This window comes from Trichechus manatus, unplaced genomic scaffold (genome assembly GCF_000243295.1).
Source record: "Trichechus manatus latirostris isolate Lorelei unplaced genomic scaffold, TriManLat1.0 scaffold00015, whole genome shotgun sequence".
NCBI lineage: Eukaryota > Metazoa > Chordata > Mammalia > Sirenia > Trichechidae > Trichechus > Trichechus manatus.
The window spans coordinates 22,853,131-22,860,150 of record NW_004443951.1 but is presented as its reverse complement, the minus strand read 5'-3'; positions in this window follow the sequence as shown (position 1 = coordinate 22,860,150).

Here is a 7,020-nt window from a genome sequence, read left to right as displayed (position 1 = left end):
CCCAAAAAAAAAAAGAGGTTGAGAAGTTAGAGGATTGGTATGTTGTGGGGTTGTTAACCAATGTTATAAAACAACATGTGTACTTCTGTTTCATGAGAAACTATTTGTTCTGTAAGCCTTCACCTGAAGTACGATAAAAAATAAATTAAACAAAAAGCCTACCTCATAACCCACCTGGCTCGCAAGGGCTTCTCATTGCACCTGGGAGAAAGTCCAAAATCCTTGCCTTAACTGGGTTTAACAATCTATCCCTCCCCTTCTGGCCCAGGCTTACCTCTTGACACCTGTTTTTAAGATGCCACATTCTTTCTCTCCCTTGAAACTTTGTATATATTATTCTTCTGCTTGAAATACCTTTCCCCCTCTTTCTCACTTATTCTACAAATTCATTCAACAAGTATCAATGGCATGCCAAGAGTGTGTCAGGCATTGTCCTCATGGGTTAGCATCTCATGGAGGAGGCAGAGATTAATCAAATAACCACACAGGTTGCTGTTGTTAGCTGCCATCAGGTTAGCTCCCAACTCATGGCGACCCCATCACAATGGAACAAAACACTTCCCAGTCCCACAGCATCCCCATGATCAGTTCCAGATCAAACCATTGTCAGCCATAGGGTTTTCATTGGCTGATTTTCGGAGGTAGATTGCCAGGCCTTTCTTCCTTGTCTGTCTTACTCTGGATGCTCTGCTGAAATCTGTTCAGTGTCATAGCTACAGGCAAGCCACCACTGACAGATGAGGTGCATTTGCTGGGAATACAATCCAAGTCTCCCACACTGAAGGCGAGAATTCCACCACTGAACCACACATATATATAATTATGCAATGGAGGAAAATGACAGGGAAACCTGAACTTCTGGTCTGGGGAGTAGTCTTTACGCTGCAAGGTGAGTGCTTGAACTGCAGGGATAAGAACCTGGGGCAATGAGTGGCCCCTTAACTGCTAAGTGGAGAAAGCCTACCTGCCTTGGGAGTAAAGGAAGCAGGCAGGTAAGAGAAAAGACAGTCCTGAAGATGAGTGTGTCTCTAGATCCTACAGCACTTCCTCTTATTTTCTGCGTCATCTTTCTCCAATCTTTTGTATGCTTGTTGTTGGTTGTTGCCATTGTCGGCTCTGACTCATTGTGACCTTATATATAACAAAACAAACATTGCCCAGTTCTGTGCCATCTTCATGATCATTGGTATTTTTGAGTCCGTTGTTGTGGCTATATCCATAAGGTTTTCATTGGCTGATTTTTGAAAGTAGATCACCAGGCCTTTCTTCCTAGTCTGTCTTAGCCTGGAAGCTCTGCTGAAATCTGTGCACTATGGGTGACTCTGCTGAGAGCTGAAATACTGGTGGCATAGCTTCAGCATCATACAACATGCAAGCTACCACAGTATGAAAAACTGACAGAAGGGCGGTGCTGATAGTGAACAAACCCTGACTGATAAAACAGTTAGGCTCCCAGCAGGTAGTGGCAAGGCCTTTGAAATCAGAGTCTTAGGTCTGGTTCCTGGACCCTCCACCTCCAGTGTGTCCCCCTGGGCTAATTACTGCCCCTGTGTGAGTTTCAGTGCCCTCATCTATAAGGTGGGGACAACTCCTCCCTTTGCCAGGTTCTTGTGAGGAGAGGGTGTCTCTTCTATAATAAGCTGCAAAGGGATTGGCAGAGGCACGCAGTTTGAGTGGGACAAGAAGAGTGAGGAGTACCACATGCTTGGGGCGAGAATCACAAACATAAAGCCTGGGTGGACTCAAAGAGACAAAACTAGAGAGCTTGGAATTGCTCACCATGTAGAAAAGTGTTGATGTTCTCCATTAAAAGTGGCTAACTTTCTGTAAGAGAAAGGTGTAATTGAATCCCTGCACCTCCCTCGATATCAACAAGGTTCTCAGATTCCTTTCCCCCACCCCTAGCCCTCCAACTATGACGGAAATTAGAGGTTGTATTAAACACATTTGCTACTGGCACTTGACCAATAAACTCCAAACTGAGAAGTGCCTGACTCCAGGCCAGGGAGTGGAGATAGGGAAGATGACCTTCCACGATCTGACCCCTTCTTATAAACCCACTGCCGTCGAGTCAATTCCAACTTACAGTGACCCTATCTTTACAGGAGCAGACTTCCACATCTTTCTCCCTCGGACCGGCTAGTGGGTTTGAACCGCTGCCTGGTTAACAGCCGATCGCATAACCACTGTACTACCAGGGCTCCTCCCCTTCTCATAGGGCCCAATATATGACACCTCTTTCTTGCCCTGCCTGAAGATAGAACGATGGAGTCAGGAAGATGGAAAGCAAAGTATAGCTGTGTTACTTAGAGCGTACTGTTGGAGACTGGCTTAGGTGTCAACCTCGGGCTTCCTAATACTGCCCTCGGTGTGAAGCAGCCTCACACACCCACCACAGGGAACAGTAGAACCTCAGGCCTCATCTGCAGGGGCCCACTGCCATTGAGTCGATTCCGACTCATGGGGACCCTAGCAGAGATCCCTAAAGGAGACAAAGGGAGCAACTGAGCTAGCACACTCAGCTCCTTCTCCCAAACTCACTACAGTACTGAAATAATCATTTGTCCTCTCTTAGAGGAGAAAGGGAAGGGGCATAGAGAGAGGAAGCACTGGGAATGGGAAATAAGCACTGCCCCCAACACCATTCCCCCCATGCTGTGCCCTGTGTACACTGGCCTTCTGTTCAGTTCTGCAAAAATGCCACGCTTCCTCTCACCCCAGGACCTTTGCACATGCTTCAGTGGGGGAGGAGGGGTCTACTTCTCCCTTTGTCTGGTGACCCCTTATTTATCTTTCAGGCTTTAACTTAAACATCACTTCCCCAGGAAACCCTCCCTGGTCTCCCAGACAAGGTCAGGAGCCCTATTAAATGCTCTCCTAGCATCTGTATTTCCTCTTTGTAGCATTTGTCACTATTTTAAGCACAAATAATTGTTTGTGTGATGATCTGTCTAATGTCTGCTCTCTCGAGAAGACTCTAAGTGCTTCGAGGGCAGAGGCTGTGTCTGTGAGGGTGACCACTGTATCTCTGGCATCAGTCCCAGCACAGGCACATGGTGGGTGCTCAAAATGCTAACTGAATTGAAGGAAGGAATGATAATTTAATCAGCTGTCAAAGAGTCAATTCCAACTCATGGCAACCCCATGTGTGTCAGAGTGGAACTGCACTCCATAGGTTTTCAGTGGTTTTATTTTTTTGGAAGTAGATTGCCAGCCCTTTCTTCTGAGATACCTCTGGGTGGATTCAAACTACAATCCTTTGGTTAGCAGCCAAGCGCATTAACTGTTTGCACCACGAAGTGACTCCAGTAATGATAATGGTTAACAATTATACAAAGCCATTTTAAGCACTTTACACGCATTAACCCCTTCTATGTCTACAACAACACTACGAGTTGGACACTTTTAGGACCTCCATTTTTATAAGTGAGGAAACCAAGGCACAGAGAGGTTAGATCAACATCACACAGCTGACAACTGGAGCCAGGATTTGAACACAGACAGTCAGACTCCAGTGGCAGTCCTATTCACCACTCGACGAAGCGGGTGTGGGAGAAGGGTGCACCTAAGAATGGAGAGGTCAGGATGGCAGTGATGCAGAGGCTTCTCTGGCAAAAACAAAGACCTAAACAAAGACAGAAAGAAACATCCCAGCCACCACATTAAGGTCACGGGTTAGGGGACACCTATGATTTAGGGCTGACGTGCAGGGAGGTAAGGAGCTGTAGTTCTCACTTACAACTCTGGAATCTTGAGCCATACCATCGACTTCCAGGGCTAGGTGCATGGGCGTGACTGCCCATTTACCATGACAATTGGCTCTCTTGGCCCTTCAGGGTGGTCCCGCTGTGGGGAAATCCACCTCCCTGGGAGATAACACCTGTCTCACATGGTTGTTATGAGATAATACACACAGAACACTTAGCACCATGCCTGACACAGTAAAGGTTTGATCAATGGGTTTAAAACCTCTTGGAAGGGGCCACATAGGAGGCATAGCCCTGACCACCATCTAATGGATGCCATGGGGTGCCTCTCCCTGAAGGGGACCTCTCTGGGGAGCTAATTGTTAATTAACTTGGCCAATGAAGTCCCACACAGAGCAAACGCCGCCGCCACCGCCACATGCCCACACCTGCGTGGTCAGCATCTGGCAGACTCATTGTTTTAAGTGATAAGCAATTGTCATTTTCCATTACCTCCATGATAAATCACTTTAAGAACTCCCTTCTCTCGATAGCATAAGTAATTACTGCCCTGGTCTCTAGGGCCCTGGCACCAATTAGGAAGGAAGCAAACGACACTGAGGCGGGTGCTGACTCATTTTTCTTTCTCAAAGGGGCCTGGAGGCCGCAGGGTGAGAGCTACTAGCTGGACCCTTCTTGGGCTGAAACCTGCCCCCGCAGACACTCCTCAGCACTGCCAAAGCTGAAGCTGGAAACCGATCCCTTCTCTTCCCACCCCTCAAAGTCTCCCACCCTCTTCTCCCCGGGTGTCTCCCCAAGCTCTTCCTCCCAGGAATCCCAAGTGGACAAGTGATTACAAGGCAAATGTATTGTATTATAAAAGGGAGACATAATTAGGTTAGATAATAAGAAAAGGAAGCTTACCTTGTAAGAGGTTCTGCGTGTGGAAATGCATGCTCGGGAGTATTTGATCTATTACGTTTTGCTGGTAGACATAGAATGTACTGAATCAGTAGAATTAATAAACATCTTGATTAGCAAGGAGAACACATCTCAGTAAGAATCTTGGAGACCCAGAAATGACAAAGGGGGAAAGACCATATGATGCTGACATTCTTGTTACCTGAGGAGATGCTGAAATGGAACTTGGGAAGTGTTTGCAGAGAGGATAGAGAATTCATATACATGGGGGCAGGCTTGAGCTGTAAAAACAAAAAAAACAAACCAGTTGCTATCAAGTTGACTCCAATTCATGGAGACCCCATGTGTGTCAGAGTAGAACTATGCTCCATAAGATTCCCAGTGGCTGATTTTTTTTTTTTACACCAAAATAAAGTTGGTTTTATTCTATGAATGCAAGGTTAATATAACATTTAAAATTAAATCAATGTTATCTGCCCCTTTAATAAATAAAAAGTGGGAAGTGTGATTATCTCAATACAATCTGAAAATTCATTTACTAAAATTAAATATCCATTTATGGTAAAAAACAAGCCAATAAACACACAAAAAATGGTTGCAAACTAGTATGCAGATTTTCTGTATGATGAGGCTGTATATTTATTTCCTTAGTCCCCAAGGATTTGCTGCTCCTGAATATCATTTATCAGCAACAGGAAAATATTTTAATTTGTTCATCATTCAATATCATTTTTACCGAAATTCTAAGAAACTTCAGGTGTTGTTCTATGTATTGCTGATACAAAGATAAATAAGACAAAATTCCTGTACTCAAGATGCATACAGTAGGTAATTTCTAATTGTGATTAAATTTCAGTGGCTGAGTTTTCAGAAGTAGATTGCCAGGCCTTGCTTCCGAGGCACTTTTGGGTAGACTCGAACCTCCAACCTTTCGGTTAACAGCTGAGCACTTAACTATTTGGGTCACCCAGGTATAAAGGATATTAAATCTGTATCTCAAGAATATCTTGGGAGGACTTCCGGCAACATGGCGCTCTAGGCAGAAGCACCACATCATCCCTCCACAGCAAAGATCTGAAAAACTAAGACAAACAGAGCAAACAGCAATCCTGAAACCCTAAAAAATCAAATAAAGAGATAAAGAACTTAGCCAAGCACCAAATGGAGTGAGAAAACTGGCAGAGAACAGAGAGCAAGGAGAGATTCATGCAGAGGTCCCCTATCAGCTAACGCAGCACAGATACAACAACTTGGACTCCTATCAGAGACCAGCAAATAGGGGGTACTAGAAAGCAGCTTCAACGAGCTTCCAGCAGGAGACAGAACAACTGGTGAACAGCAATATATGCTTTCCCACCCCCCACCCTTCTTCACCCCCACTTGGCCTACTCTGCTTCCCACGGCCACAGTCTTTTGGCCAGGAAGGACCAGCTGCTTGGATTCCACCCACCTGAACTGGCCGACTCCCTGCGTGCCATTTGTTGGCTGCTGGTGTTGCTTTTTTCTGCTTCTTTTGATTTCTTCCTTACCTCTCACCACCTCCCCTTCCTTTCGCTCAAATACTTGGCTCCGTGCGCCATCTTTGCTTCTTCCTGAGGGGCTGTGGAGCTCCGTTTGAGTGTGGAACTGCTTCCCAGTCCGTGCTGCCACGCTGGTGGGATCCCGAGGCCTTTGTTTGTTTTCAGTAGTTTGTTTGTTTTCCTTTTCTTTTCTGGAGTTGGGAGCCAGTTCTGGCTGGGCAATGCCATGTGGCTTGGGACCTATCCCCTCAGCTTGCACGGATGAGCAGAGGGATCCCTGAGCGCATTTCTTTTCTTGTAGGTTTTTTTCTTTTTCTGTTTTTTGGGGGGGGTGTTCTTGTTCTTTTTTTTTTAATTTGCTTTGTTTTCTTTCCCCTCTTTTTCCCTTTTTGTCTTTCTTTATTACTGAGTTTCTCGTCTCTCTATACTTTCCTTCTCTTCCTGTCCCCTGGATACCTGGTGCTTAATACCTCTACGCCTCCTAGCCAGGCTGTACTTCAACACCTGGGAACAACTTCCCCAGACCTCGTAGCTGCACTGGTGGAATCCCCGGGAGCTTTGCTGTTCTTTTTTCTTTCTAATTTTTATTTATTGATTCTTTTCTTTTCTTTTTTCTTCTTCTTCCCCTTTTTGTTTTTCTCCATTTCATAGTCTCTCATCTCTCCACTCTAACGGCAAGCTCCTCTAGCACTCTTTTTTGTTTGCTTGTATGTTTTTGGCACCTGTTCCTCTCTCCTCTCTCCCATATCCATCTTACCTCCAGACATCACAATCTCCCCCCTCCATCCTGCCTACCTCCACTGTGCACTTATCATCAAACCACCATGCAGCACAGGCATGGCCTACTGGAACCTGCCCTACACTGATTACTGACCAGCCCTGGTGGCTGTAGT